This window comes from Hyperolius riggenbachi, chromosome 4, assembly GCF_040937935.1.
Source record: "Hyperolius riggenbachi isolate aHypRig1 chromosome 4, aHypRig1.pri, whole genome shotgun sequence".
Taxonomy (NCBI): Eukaryota; Metazoa; Chordata; class Amphibia; order Anura; family Hyperoliidae; genus Hyperolius; species Hyperolius riggenbachi.
Genome location: NC_090649.1, coordinates 175,479,028 through 175,494,631, shown reverse-complemented (window position 1 = coordinate 175,494,631; position 15,604 = coordinate 175,479,028). Strand labels below are relative to the sequence as shown.

The window sequence follows — 15,604 nt, the reverse complement described above, 5'->3', positions numbered from 1 at the left end:
GCTCTTACCTTTCCTCCTGCAAGGAAATCACATACAGTATGTATCAACAACACAGTCATATTTCTCATGCATGGAGCCACTTCAGTCTTAATAAAATGTTATAACTCATCATGACTTCTACAGCTGACTCATCCATCATTTTACCTTGGGAAGGAGGCTGAATAAGATGAATATACTTACTGTATACAGTATATATACAGTGGTGTGAAAAACTATTTGCCCCCTTCCTGATTTCTTATTCTTTTGCATGTTTGTCACACTTAAAGGGACTCCGAGCAGTGCAGAAACTATGGAAAGATGCATATCATTTTAAAGCTCTCTTTCTCCTCTTTCCAATGATATATAAATCACCGCCCTACGCCTTTTAGTTTTCGCTATTTTTGCGATTGAAATTGCCGCGGCCACGATTTCAATCGCGAAAATAAAGAAAACTAAAAGGCGTACGGCAACGATTTAGGTGTCGCCAGAAAGAGGAGAAAGAGAGCTTTAAAATGATATCCATCTTTCCATAGTTACATTGTATTACACAGGCCGACTTTTTCTGCTGAATGGAGCTGCTGACACCCGGGAAAGTGTCGTCCTGTGTAATACAATATAACTATGGCTTGATGGATATCATTTTAAAGCTCTCTTTCTCCTCTTTCTGGCGACACCTAAATCTTCGCTCTACGCCTTTTAGTTTTCTTTATTTTCGCGATTGAAATCGTGGCCGCGGCAATTTCAATCGCGAAAATAGCGAAAACTAAAAGGCGTAGGGCGGTGATTTATATATCATTGGAAAGAGGAGAAAGAGAGCTTTAAAATGATATGCATCTTTCCATAGTTTCTGCACTGCTCGGAGTCCCTTTAAATGTTTCTGCTCATCAAAAAACGTTAACTATTAGTCAAAGATAACATAATTGAACACACAATGCAGTCTTAAATGATGGTTTTTATTATTTAGTGAGAAAAAAAAACTCAACACCTACATGGCCCTGTGTGAAAAAGTGATTGCCCCCCTTGTGAAAAAATAACATAACTGTGGTTTATCACACCTGAGTTCAATTTCTGTAGTCACCCCCAGGCCTGATTACTGCCACTCCTGTTTCAATCAAGAAATCACTTAAAGGGACTCCGAGCTCAGCGAAAAAAGTAAAGTTGTACTCACCAGGGTCTTTCTCCAGCCCAGTGCTGGTCGGGAGGTCCCACGCCGGCGTCCTGGCTCCTCTCCTTCACCCCGCTCCGGTATGGCTGACAGGCCGCAGCCCGGGCGACACTCGGTGGAGTGTCGGGCTGCAGCTTCCGCGTATGACGCGGATTACGTCACACGCCGGCCGCCTCGCGTCATCACGGCGGCCGGCGTGAAAGTACTGCGCATGCGCGCTTTAATCGCGCATGCGCAGTACTTTCACGCCGGCCGCCGTGATGACGCGAGGCGGCCGGCGTGTGACGTAATCCGCGTCATACGCGGAAGCTGCAGCCCGACACTCCACCGAGTGTCGCCCGGGCTGCGGCCTGTCAGCCATACCGGAGCGGGGTGAAGGAGAGGAGCCAGGATGCCGGCGTGGGACCTCCCGACCAGCACTGGGCTGGAGAAAGACCCTGGTGAGTACAACTTTACTTTTTTCGCTGAGCTCGGAGTCCCTTTAAATAGGAGCTATCTGACACAGAGAAGTAGACCAAAAGCACCTCAAAAGCTAGACATCAAGCCAAGATCCAAAGAAATTCAGGAACAAATGAGAACAAAAGTACTGTAATTGAGATCTATCAGTCTGGAAAAGGTTATAAAGCCATTTCTAAAGCTTTGGGACTCCAGGGAACCACAGTGAGAGCCATTATCCACAAATGGCAAAAACATGGAACAGTGATAAACCTTCCCAGGAGTGGCTGGCAGACCAAAATTACCCCAAGAGCGCAGAGAAAACTCATCCGAGAGGCCACAAAAGACCCCAGGACGACATCTAAAGAACTGCAGGCCTCACTTGCCTCAATTAAGGTCAGTGTTCACAACTCCACCATAAGAAAGAGACTGGGCAAAAACGGCCTGCATGGCAGATATCCAAGGCGCAAACCACTATTAACCACCCTGGCGTTCTGATTAAATCGCCAGGGTGGCTGCGGGAGAGTTTTTTTTAAATAACAAAAAAACTATTTCATGCAGCCAACTGAAAGTTGGCTGCATGAAAGCCCACTAGAGGGCGCTCCGGAGGCGTTCTTCCGATCGCCTCCGGCGCCCAGAATAAACAAGGAAGGCCGCAATGAGCGGCCTTCCTTGTTTTGCTTACATCGTCGCCATAGCGACGAGCGGAGTGACGTCATGGACGTCAGCCGACGTCCTGACGTCTGCCGCCTCCGATCCAGCCCTTAGCGCTGGCCGGAACTTTTTGTTCCGGCTACGCTGGGCTCAGGCGGCTGGGGGGACCCTCTTTCGCCGCTGCTCGCGGTGGATCGCCGCAGAGCGGCGGCGATCGGGCAGCACACGCGGCTGGCAAAGTGCCGGCTGCGTGTGCTGCTCTTTATTTCATGAAAATCGGCCCAGCAGGGCCTGAGCGGCAGCCTCCGGCGGTGATGGACGAGCTGAGCTCGTCCATACCGCCCAGCTGGTTAAGCAAAAAGAACATTAAGGCTCGTCTCAATTTCGCTAAAAAAACATCTCAATGATTGCCAAGACTTGTGGGAAAATACCTTGTGGACCGCCGAGACAAAAGTTGAACTTTTTGGAAGGTGCGTGCTCTGTTAAATCTGTTGTAGAAGTAACACAGCATTTCAGCAAAAGAACATCATACCAACAGTAAAATATGGTGGTGGTAGTGTGATTGTCTGGGGTTGTTTTGCTGCTTCAGGACCTGGAAGGCTTGCTGTGATAGATGGAACCATGAATTCTACTGTCTACCAAAAAATCCTGAAGGAGAATGTCCGGCCATCTGTTCGTCAACTCAAGCTGAAGCGATCTTGGGTGCTGCAGCAGGACAATGACCCAAAAGACACCAGCAAATCCACCTCTAAATGGCTGAAGAAAAACAAAATGAAGACTTTGGAGTGGCCTAGTCAAAGCCCTGACCTGAATCCTATTGAGATGTTGTGGCATGACCTTAAAAAGGCAGTTCATGCTAGAAAACCCTCAAATAAAGCTGAATTACAACAATTCTGCAAAGATGAGTGGGCCAAAATTCCTCCAGAGCACTGTAATAGACTTGTTGCAAGTTATCGCAAACGCTTGATTGCAGTTATTGCTGCTAAGGGTGGCCCAACCAGTTATTAGGTTCAGGGGGCAATTTCTTTTTCACACAGGGCCATGTAAGTTTTGAGTTTTTTTTCTCACTAAATAATAAAAAAACATCATTTAAAACTGCATTTTGTGTTCAATTATGTTATCTTTAACTAATGGTTAACGGTTTTTGATGAGCAGAAACATTTAAGTGTGACAAACATGTAAAAGAATAAGAAATCAGGAAGGGGGCAAATAGTTTTTCACACCACTGTATATCTGTCAGATATCTGCTATGTTTTGTTCCATCCCTTCCAGGACTGAAGGCAAAAATAAAGCTGAATAGAACCTTTGTACTTGGGCATTATTTCCAAACATTTATTAGTGTGAGGCCACCTGTGCTGTTTAACAGCATGTTTGCTCTCTTCCCTCATCCCCACTGCTCTATCAATATTCTTGTTTGTGAGAAGGCTGTGCTTTTCCATGCTTTCTCTGCTACCCTTCCCTGCAGGAGTCTCTCCTGCAATAATGTCTTTGTGTCTTGCTGCTTTGTGTGGCCAGGTGCGACACCAATATGGATGCTGATGTCATGGCTGTCTAATGGCTGTCTATCTTTCATTATATTACCTACAGAGAATGTCATCCAGGCTGTACTTCCACACTGTGCCATATCTGCATTCTACAATCAAATCTTAATAATAAAGCAAGCGCATTTGATTATGATATCGTACATTTAGCTTGTGATCAACACTTATTTTTGTTTTAATCATAAAGTATATTTCTTTTACTGACATAATAGAATGTCCACACCCAAAAATGATATATACAGTAGAATATATGTTGTTTTTTTGGTGTTTTTTTTCTTAGTAAGGCACAATGGGGTTGATTCACTATATCACATAGGATGCCTTATCAGAGTTAACATGCCTTATCAGAGTTGACATGCCTTATCAGCATAAGTGTGCCTTATCAGAGTAGCATAGCGAGCACTACAAACTTATGCCTGTTAATTGGCAATGACAAAAACTTTATTCTTCCTGCCCTGAGCCCCTGTGGGTCCAATCACTTTAAAGGACATTATCCCCGCACTTTGATTGGCTCAATAGGCTGCTTGTCTTTATTGGGCCAATCAAAGTGCAGGGATAATGTCCTTTAAAGTGATTGGACCTGCAGGGGCTCAGGGCAGGACGAGTGGAGCTCGTCATTGCCAATTAGCAGGCATAAGTTCGTACCACTTGCTATGCTACTCTGATATGGCTCGCTAACTCTGATAAGTCATGTTAACTCTGATAAGGCACACTATTTGTTATAGTGGATCAACCCCATTGTATTACAGGCCATACAGGTGATGAGTACTGAATGATCTGGAACACTCCATACCAGAATGTTCAGCTATGACACTATGGGCCCAATTCAATTCAATTTTTCTCCCAAGTTTTCTCCTAGGTGATGCCTTTCAAGCCACCAGCAAGCAAGAAAATACTCAAATTAATTCTGACAGTAATTTTTTACCTACTTGGTGTTACTTTTTAATTTTCAGAGTGCTGAAAATCTAATTTAAACAGAAGATGAAAAATTTTCTCCTAGGAGAAAACTCAAGAGAAAATGTGAATTTGATCGGGCCCTACATGATGTAGTCACTAAACTGCGGTAAGCAGAATAATGTGTATAAAGTCTTACTGCGCGATGGGTAAAGTGGAATGAAATACATTACATGCAATGCATCCATGCAAGAATTTACACATATACATTTAAACGGGGGCCTTTTTAAAATGTACACCTATAATGGGATACTTCATTTGAAAAAGACAAAAAATGAAGTAAACAGTTTAGGGCTTTGTATAGCCCAGCCATACAAAGGAGCCAACATAGTACCACAACATGGGCTTAGCACTCTGCCAGCATGCTAACTGAATTGTGTGATGAAACAGCAACACGATGAGAGGTTATCATTTACTGTTTTGCTCTGCTTACTTCATGCTCTCGCTGTTCAATTGACAATGTGCAATACAGTAAAGCCTGATTTCCTCAGTGTGTAGTTTTTTCCTTTCAATGTGAGTACAGTGTGCAAGGGGTTGCTTGATGCTATTTTTAGTGGTGCTCTGTGTATCCTCTGGCTTCATGGGTGGTCTCTATAAATATTGCTATGTCTACATCAGCCCAGCCTCCTGAGCTCCTCACATATTAGTTTTTAGTTTCAGTGGGGGAGATGTATCAACGCATTACAGACAGTTTTTTCTTCTTAGTCTTTTCTAACCAGCAGGGAGAACAGTTCTGCATGAAAATAAGAACCTTCTTAAATCCTAGGGAGTAGTGGCAATTTAGCGTGAATTTCTAGAGCTGCACTACAGTTAAGGAAAGTGCAAATCCGTCCCTAAACTGGAGCAGATTAATAAATGCTTATTAGCAGTTCTACAGGTGTAGAACTGCTGGCTAGACATGATTGCAGAGTGCAGGCTATACATGATTTGTGATGTGCTCCTCCCACCTGCTGAATTCCTACTTAGAGCCTGCTGGTATCAATACAGCAGGTGTGTTGGTTACCTCAGCAACAGCAATTCCCCTCACACACTGCTCTGTCTGAGAGACCTTCCTAGCTCCTCCTATTTTACAACAGTTTTAGAAGGAATCTGCGCTATATATAGAGATTTCTTAGGATGTCTGAGACAATTCTGCACGGATTTCTAAAAACCTACTAATATTTTGTTTCAGACACTCTTGATAAATCTGGCCCATTGGGTGTACTACCATTTCTGTGGCTGGATAGTGTAATGGTTAAGGGCTCTGCCTCTGATGTAGGAGTCCTGGGTTCAAATCCTGGCTCTTCCGACTCGGTAAGCCAGCACCTATTCAGTAAGGAGTTCATTGGGCAAGTCTCCCTAACACTGCTACTGCCTACTGAGTGCGCTCTAGTGGCTGCCTCGCAAGCGCTTTGAGTCCGACAGGAGAAAGGCGCTATACAAAAAAAGGAATTATTAATTATTATTATTTCTCTTAGGTTTAAAGGGAGCAGAGGCCTAAAAAGGAAATCTGGACTTAACTGGGGCTTTCTCTAGCTGCCTGAAGCCCATGAGGTCCCCCTGCATCCTCTTCCTCCCTTCTGTGGCCTCAATGGCGGCCTCCGGTAATCCATCGACTTTGGCTGAAGTCGTGCATGCGCGCCCCCAACGCGTTGTCACGCTGGTCACCATAAGGGTCCTGCGCATGTACGGTTCTCAAAAGACTGAACCATGCATGCACAGGTTTTTAACGGCAACCGCTTGATGACACGTCGGGTGTGCACCAGAGGTGCACACATGCGACTTCAGCCGAAGTCACTGGATTGCCAGAGCCATCAGCCACCATGGAAGGGAGGAAGAGGATGCCGGGGGACCTCCCGGGCGCGTACATTTGAAATCGGCGCCGGTAGACTTGGGCGCAGGATACAGCGTTATATAGCTGATCCTGCTTCTGCACAAGTCCGGGCCGATTTAATTACTATTCCCCCTCCAGGCCGACATGGATAGTAGGGGAATGAAATAATTCGGCTTCCAGCGATTGCTGGAGGCCGAATTATTATGTTTTTAAGCAACTTCGGCTCTGTCTTCTGACGGAGCCGACGTTACTCACTGAGCACTTCAATAGGAATGATTCCTATTGAAGTCTATGGAGGCGCCGGCTGCGCCCAATTCTAGCAGCGCTGAAAAGCACTGCTCCGTCCCGGGCTATGGGGGGCTGCAGGAAGGTAAGTCCAAATTTTCCTTTTAGGCCACTGCTCAGGGTTCCTTTAAGTACCATATATTTACTGGCACTAGCTACATTTAATATCCCTCTAATCATTTTTTGCTGAAAATGTAAGTTTTGAAACTAGTAATTTTCTAATATTTACCAAGGGTTCAACAAGTACCCCTTTTATTAAAGAACTAAGGAGATTGCACTCTTAACCTCCTTCTAAAATAGGCTAGTTTCCTGGCTGTAATGCTAATCATCTGCCTATGATGTTTTTTCATAAGTGAGTGACTGAAAGGATTATAGACGAGATATTTTTTTTTAAGGAGTTCAAATTGCAGCCACCATAGCTGTCTATTGATAGGCATATATCTTTTGACAGAGGATCCAATACAATGCACATCAAGCTCTGACTTTGGGGTACTGGGTTTTTGAACATTATTTTGTTGTTATTCTTCCTCTCACAGCTACAGTAGACCTACCATTACAATTATGGACTGGTCCTTTCTTGGTCAGAGGGCAAACCAGAAAAATCAGCACGGGATAAAATACTTCTTTCCCTCGCTGTAGCATATTTATGGTAGTGCTGTTGTGTTAGCATCAGTTCCGTTTCTTTTCTATTGTCAGACAGATCTACAGGCCCAAATATCAATGACAGAGATTTATCAGCAGGGCACACTATAAAATAATTTTCATTCGCTCATTGTGCATTGTAATCAGGCCCATCCACAAATTTTATTAACGATAACATTAGGTATATAACATTAGGTATTAGCTCACATACAAGTGGCTTGCAAAAGTATTCGGCCCCCTTGAAATTTTCCACATTTTGTCACATTACTGCCACAAACATGCATCAATTTTATTGGAATTCCACGTGAAAGACCAATACAAAGTGGTGTACACATGAGAAGTGGATCGAAAATCATACATCATTCCAAACATTTTTTACAAATAAATAACTGCAAAGTGGGGTGTGCATAATTATTCGGCCCCCTGAGTCAATACTTTGTAGAACCACCTTTTGCTGCAATTACAGCTGCCAGTCTTTTAGGGTATGTCTCTACCAGCTTTTCACATCTAGAGACTGAAATCCTTGCCCATTCTTCTTTGCAAAACAGCTCCAGCTCAGTCAGATTAGATGGACAGCGTTGTGAACAGCAGTTTTCAGATCTTGCCACAGATTCTCGATTGGATTTACCGTAGATCTGGACTTTGACTGGGCCATTCTAACACATAGATATGTTTTGTTTTAAACCATTCCATTGTTGCCTTGGCTTTATATTTAGGGTCATTGTCCTGCTGGAAGGTGAACCTCCGCCTCAGTCTCAAGTCTTTTGCAGACTCCAAGAGGTTTTCTTCCAAGTTTGCCCTGTATTTGGCTACATCCATCTTCCCATCAACTCCGACCAGCTTCCCTGTCCCTGCTGAAGAGATGCACCCCCCGAGCATGATGCTGCCACCACCATATTTGACAGTGGGGATGGTGTGTTCAGAGTGATGTGCAGTGCTAGTTTTCCGCCACACATAGCGTTTTGCATTTTGGCCAAAAAGTTCAATTTTGGTCTCATCTGACCAGAGCACCTTCTTCCACATGGTTGCTGTGTCCCCCACATGGCTTGTGGCAAACTGCAAACGGGACTTCTTATGCTTTACTGTTAACAATGGCTTTCTTCTTGCCACTCTTCCATAAAGGCCAACTTTGTACAGTGCATGACTAATAGTTTTCCTATGGACAGAGTCTCCCACCTGAGCTGTAGATCTCTGCAGCTCGTCCAGAGTCACCATGGGCCTCTTGACTGCATTTCTGATCAGCGCTCTCCTTGTTCGGCCTGTGAGTTTAGGTGGATGGCCTTGTCTTGGTAGGTTTACAGTTGTGCCATACTCCTTCCATTTCTGAATGATCGCTTGAACAGTGCCACGTGGGATGTTCAAGGCTTTGGAAATCTTTTTGTAGCCTAAGCCTGCTTTCAATTTCTCAATAACTTGATCCCTGACCTGTCTTGTGTGTTCTTTGGACTTCACGGTGTTGTTGCTCCCAATATTCTCTTAGATAACCTCTGAGGCCCTCACAGAGCAGCTGTATTTGTACTGACATTAGATTACACACAGGTGCACTCTATTTAGTCATTAGCACTCATCAGGCAATGTCTATAGGCAACTGACTGCACTCAGAATAGGGGGCCGAATAATTATGCACACACCACTTTGCAGTTATTTATTAGTAAAAAAAATTAGGAATCATGTATGATTTTCGTTCCACTTCTCATGTGTACACCACTTTGTGTTGGTCTTTCATGTGGAATTCCAATAACATTGATTCATGTTTGTGGCAGTAATATGACAAAATGTGGAAAACTTCAAGGGGGCCAAATACTTTTGCAACCCACTGTATATTGGCCTACAAGGAGGCCTTACCCATAACTTTATCCGATTAAAAAGTTATAGGGTTTAAAAAAGCCTCCCTGTAGTAAAGAAGTTGTAGATAAAGCAAATATTCTCAGTGTAAGAAAAAATAAAGTCTGTTGTAATAATAAATTATGTCTGGTCATGTATTGAGTGATGCGGAGTTGAAGGTTATGGCAAAGGGTTTTTTCTTTCTCCTTCTTGTCATTTTAGTTTTGACACAAGTGTAGATATACAGTAGATGGGTTTGTTGGGCAGATTATGCTGTGTAAGCACTTCTGACACTTGAATTTAATGTTTTCTCATATCAGGATTTATTCTGTTCTCAGGTATATGTTGACATTTGCCTGAGCAGTTGCTTCGTAAGCTTTGTGGTATAATTGAGAAGAGTGACATACAGTATTCTAGACTCACTAGCAAACACTTTGTCCCTATATATGTTTTGGGGAATAAGTGGAGAAGAATTTGTTCATGTTACATCTTAAGATTAATTTTGATTATCAATTAACATTGTTTTTCAATAGCTCAGCTGCTGAATCTAGTGTCATTGTTTCTCTCAAAAACAATAAAAACAAAGCAATACGAAATACAGATTCGGTCATGTACTAATGAGGACCAAAAGTCCGAAACAGGCTGTCTACATGTGGGTTTGATATGGCTGTGTAAAATTTAAAGCTATAGGCTTGCTATACACCAGTGGTTCTGGATGCTTGCTTGGCTTACCAAGGGCGAAAAGGGATCATTTGCATATTCAGTAGTAGTGCATTGTGGGTAACCACAAATGTTCACTTATAGCTGAATTATTGCAGATTTCCTTCTGTTTTAAGAAGGCAAATACACCAAGCTTTGCTTTTTTTAGTAGGAGGGCTTTTTGGTCCCCCTATACATTCCTAGTAGTTTGGGTCACCCTGAGCTGCTTGGTTACTCTGTTGTACTGGTCCAAGCCCTATTTCATACAGCCTTATCAATCCCTGCCATGTACTGATGAGGACCAAAAGTCTGAAACAGGCTGTCTGCATGTGGGTTTGATATGGCTGTGTAAAACTTAAAGCTATAGGCTTGCTATACACCAGCGGTTCTGGATGCTTGCTTGGCTTACCAAGGGTGAAAAGGGATAATTTGCATATTCAGTAGTAGTGCATTGTCGGTAACCACAAATGTTCACTTATAGCTGAATTATTGCAATTTCCTTCTGTTTTAAGAAGGAAAATACACCAAGCTTTGCTTTTTTTTCATAGGAGGGCTTTTTGGTCCCTTTTATCTTCCTATACATTCCTAGTAGTTTGGGTCACTCTGAGCTGCTTGGTTACTCTGTGATGCGGTCTGAGCAGTGGCTGTGCTCAGGTCTTCACTCACACATACTTGTCTCTTAGGTATATTTATTGCTTGGAAGTGATAACACAATCACATTTTAACAGGAATGATCATCACTGACTGACCATGGTGAAGCCATGAAAGTACTCAGAGGGTCAATGAGTCCCTGGTGGTTTTTCATCCAGTGTATCCTACCTTTTACGACCTCCATGAGATAAATAAGGTGGCTCTGTGGTTTATGCATTGACTGCCAACCTAATATGGCTGGAATAGGCTGCCTACCTTAAAAAAAGCTAGGAGAATTGTTGGATTTGTATCTTCAGCCACTGGTGTGAAGTCTCCCAGGGCACAATGGGGACAAAAAACTGATAATTTTGATTAAGGTATTAGATTATCATTAAGGTGATTAAATGGCAAACGACCTACAAATGGGCCACATTTAATATGCGGTTCTTGTATTTTAGTCTGTTATGGACAGAATAATAGAATCTCCATGCTTCCATACAATTTTTTTTCTCATTCAGAAAATTGGGGTATCAATAGCGACAATATTTTCACTTTCTTTGGCAACTACTTACTTGAGGTAGTGAGAAGAACAGTATATCTTTAGGGACACAGCACATTTAGGTTCTACATAGTGTGGTATGGCTGTTTTATTGTTAAATCATTTTACAATATTTGAATTCCAATACCCTTTTTTTCCCCACTGAATTTCAAACCACTTTCAATTAACTTTTTACACATACGCTCTGTGGCTGGGGGCAGTGGAGAGCATTTCATGATCTACACTTACGGGAAACCATGAGCAAAGAAGACGATTTTATTGTCTGTCATCATGTCATCCAGGTTACACTGTTTAGGGTAAGCATGATGGAGAACACTCCAGAATTTAATACAATTATCCTCTTCCCTCTATCAGAGTTTGCCCCTGTTGAAAGTAGATTAAGGGCATGATGGTACACAGACTAGATGTTCAGGCAATCCATAGACTAGATGGCAAGAAAAGATTGCGCACGTATGATTGATATGACATCAGTGGCTATACCAGAGGGAATATTGTCCAACTTTTTAACTTCCTATAGCCTAGAATTTGATACAATATTAAAACTTAAAAAAATGCCAATTTTAATTAACCCTCAGATATCCATACTTGATCAGCGATGCCACTATATAAACAAGAAGGCTCCTACAGCTGGAGATAAATTGATTCCTTCTTCCCTTAACCCCCTTAGCGGTAATCCCGAGTCAGGCTCAGGCCGGAAATCCGCAGCTCAGAGTAGTAACCCCAAGCTGGATCAATGGGAGGTATGTAATGTGCAGGACTGCTGCAGATCTATCTTGCGGTATGATTTTTAGGGTTTACAAATGTGTGAAAAAAATCACCCCGCTTTCAGACCCTAAAATCCAGAAATAATCATACTGCCATGGAGGTTAAAGTCTGGTACACACCATGCAATTTCCAGTCAGAGAGACAGGTCAAAACAATTATTTCCTGATGGGATTTCCTAACTTTTTTTAATCAATTTTGTATAGGAGTGATCAGAAAATTGATCAGAAATCAGATCAGACCTGTTGGAAATAATCGATTTGACCTGTCTATCTGATGGGAAATTGCATGGTGTGTACCAGGCATAACATTAGCAATACTACTCCAGTCCCTACATGGCTGAGACATGTAAAGTCGTATAGTTGTGGCAGCAAAACCTGCCACTACTGCAGGATTCACTTCATCACAAAAACATACTGTATTATGTGTGTTTCCCTGGGGATTCCCTGTGCATCAATTTGTTATACAAAAATGTTTATATTATTGAGCATACAAATTGTGTTCCCTGCAGCATGTTGGCTGCAGAATTAGACACATATATTTAACAATATTAACCACGGTATGAGGATCTTGTTCATTGTGTCCAAGAATTTTCATGGAACAGATCAAGACAACATGGATTCTGATGATGAATAACATCGGAGAAGGTGATCTTCAGAGAAAACTGTTGGAGCATGACATATACTGGATTTAACCAGGGTATGCCATAGGCTTAATTTTAGATGGAATGTTAATCTTTACTATTGATTGAAGTTAATGAATATGTCCATATTGTCCATATTGTCATTGCATTACCAATAACAGGCGGATATTTGGGTTTATGTGTACTTCTGTATTTTCTTGCTTTACATTTAATTTTCCATCTATTTTCTATTTATGGCAGAATTAGTCTACCCAACCAGCAAAGGTCAGCATACTATGACATTAGACAGTGTGTACTATTTGTCAACGTTTCCAATAAGACTTTCTTTACAGAGGCTTCATCAAATATGAAAATAGTTTGAGGACTGGTGTAATCTCCTATTTAGCTTTACCTACAATGAGAAAGCCTGTAAGAACTAGTGTTTTAAATTATATGCTTCTACCCAATAAAAGTAGTAATCTGACTGTAAAAGCATATTCATATGATCCATTGGAGCTAACTGGGAAAGGAACAGTGAGATTGACCTCAAAAAGCTCTTAAGCCCTATGCAGACGCTCAACAAAAGTCTTTTAAATGCACAATTTTTAAACAACTTTTGTTGTTGAAACAACCAAAACAAGTTGTTTGCTATTGTTCAAGCAACTGGTAAGATGCAGCTTAATTCAATCCAACTGTTTATTTATACAGTAATAGTTCAGTGTGCACCCTCTCTAGGTCTTTATATAATAATAATGTAGTTCAGTGTTCTCCCTCTAGTTCTCTATATAATAATAATAATGTAGTTCAGTGTTCTCCCTCTAGTTCTTTATATAATAATAATAATGTAGTTCAGTGTGCTCCCTCTAGTTCTTTATATAATAATAATAATGTAGTTCAGTGTGCTCTCACTCTCATTCTCTATATAATAATGATGTAGCTCAGTGTGCTCCCGCTCTCATTCTCTATATAATAATAATGTAGTTCAGTGTGCTCTCACTCTCATTCTCTATATAATAATAATGTAGTTCAGTGTGCTCCCGCTCTCACTCTCTATATAATAATAATGTAGTTCAGTGTGCTCCCACTCTCATTCTCTATATAATAATAATGTAGTTCAGTGTGCTCCCGCTCTCATTCTCTATATAATAATAATGTAGTTCAGTGTGCTCCAACTCTCATTCTCTATATAATAATAATGTAGTTCAGTGTGCTTCCGCTCTCATTCTCTATATAATAATGTAACGATCGGTGTAACACAGAGAGGGTCTGATTACCGGTGAACTGCAGTATCACCGAGAATACAGAATATACCCGATTATTGATGATCTGCAGTATCACCGATATCAGATATATCTTCTAACCTCTGGACACCTGAGATAACAAGTGAGTGTTAGGTGCAACAGTAACACTTTGAGTACTGCACAGAAGAATGTTCCTTCCGTTGGCCTAGACTCTCCCGGGGGAGGAGCTAGGCTGAGAGTAGGAAGGACAGAGTGTGAGTGACACCAGTGAGAGGGTGTCACTAACAGGTCTGGGAACTGCCTCTAACAGTAAGGCCAGTTCTCATGGTCGGGCTAGCCAGGTCGTTAACACACAGACAGACAAGGTACAGATTCAGGAGACAGATACGGACACCAATGAACAGGCAGGGTTTGGCAACGGAGTATCAGAATAGCAAAGTACAGAATCAGGAGGCAAATACAGAGTCCAGGAACGAGCAGAGTTTGGCAACAGGATATCAGAAATAGCAAGGTACAGAATCAGAGTTCAGAGGAATAGTCAGGCAGGCAGAAGGTCATAACAAATAATACAATTCAATATTCCTAATGCTAAGGTGTGAGTTCCTTGATCATCAACACCTTTGGAAACTATGCAAGAACACAGATACAGACAAGTTCTGAGTGCTACCACGTAGTGATCGCAACGCCAGACACCAGAGAAATGACCAGCACCCAGTATATATACACAAGCGCTCTCTGGCGCCTCCCCTAAGTGCTGGACCAATGAAACCTGATAGAATTGTCAGCTGATCGGCTTCTGACTGTCATAAAGGCTCTGCCTCTCAGCGCGCGCGCGCGTCCTTCTGAACCTGTGTGGACTAGCAGTCCCAGCCACACTAGACATGTCTTGCAATGTATCCGCTGATTCGGGCGCGAGGGCCGCCACACCGCTCTCCAAGCAAGCTGCGGCTTCCCCGCGTCCAACCCCAATGTCAGTAGCTATGTGCGCAATCCGCCGCATCCCACGCGGACTCCACCGCTTTGCCCATGCGGTATGCTGCGGTTTCTTCGCGTTGTGCCGCCATGTTGGACGCGGAAACAGCCGCCTCACTCTGAGTACTTGCGGCGGCTTTTCCGCGTTTCCTCACAAATAATAATGTAGTTCAGTGTGCTCCTGCTCTCATTCTCTATATAATAATAATGTAGTTCAGTGTCATTCTCTATATCAGAGGTCCCCAAACTTTTTCGGTCAAGGGCCAGGTCAACATACTTCAGACTGCTGGGGGGCCGGAACATACATAAAATGATGTTGAAAAATATTACATTGAATCTAGGTATTGATCCCCCCCCAGTCATGCCTGGATAAGAGCTCCCAGCAGCAGACATTCAGTTGTGAGGTGCCCGAAGAACGTCTTTGTGCACCAGACAGTGAAGCATAACCAGGTAACATCCTGCCACCCTACTGGACAGCAGTGTCACCTGATGCAGAGTTGGATTGGAAGCCAGGGAATGACTGCTCGCTGGCTTCTACAGTATGTGGATGGGTGGTGCCAGAAATGCTATTCTATAAGTGGGCTGCTGATATTTAAGGGTGCAGTGGGCCACATCTATAAGTTATACATTTTGGTTTGGGGGGGCCAGTGAAAAAGCTTCGGGGGGCCGTATTCGGCCCGTGGGCCTTAGTTTGAGGACCACTGCTCTATATAATAATAATGTAGCTCAGTGTGCTCCCACTCTCATTCTCTATATAACAATAATGTAGCTCAATGTGCCCCCTCTAGTTCTCTATATAATAATAATAATGTAGTTCAGTGTGCTCC

General features: G+C 42.7%; 2 protein-coding genes across 4 annotated transcripts in view; both read left to right on the top strand.

Moving 5' to 3' along the window:
• Positions 1 to 15,604, top strand: part of RPL22L1 (ribosomal protein L22 like 1) — a 460,839-nt gene that overhangs the window by 225,313 nt on the left and 219,922 nt on the right. The gene's annotated exons all lie outside the window — the stretch shown is intronic.
• SLC7A14 (solute carrier family 7 member 14) overlaps positions 1 to 15,604 on the top strand; it is a 137,055-nt gene that overhangs the window by 13,040 nt on the left and 108,411 nt on the right. The window contains exon 3 of one of the 3 annotated variants that reach the window (XM_068281008.1): positions 4,728 to 4,837. The exons of the other annotated variants lie outside the window; for them this stretch is intronic. The gene's annotated coding sequence lies outside the window, so the exon portion shown is untranslated. The remainder of the gene's footprint in view (positions 1 to 4,727; positions 4,838 to 15,604) is intronic. 3 annotated transcript variants of the gene reach the window in all.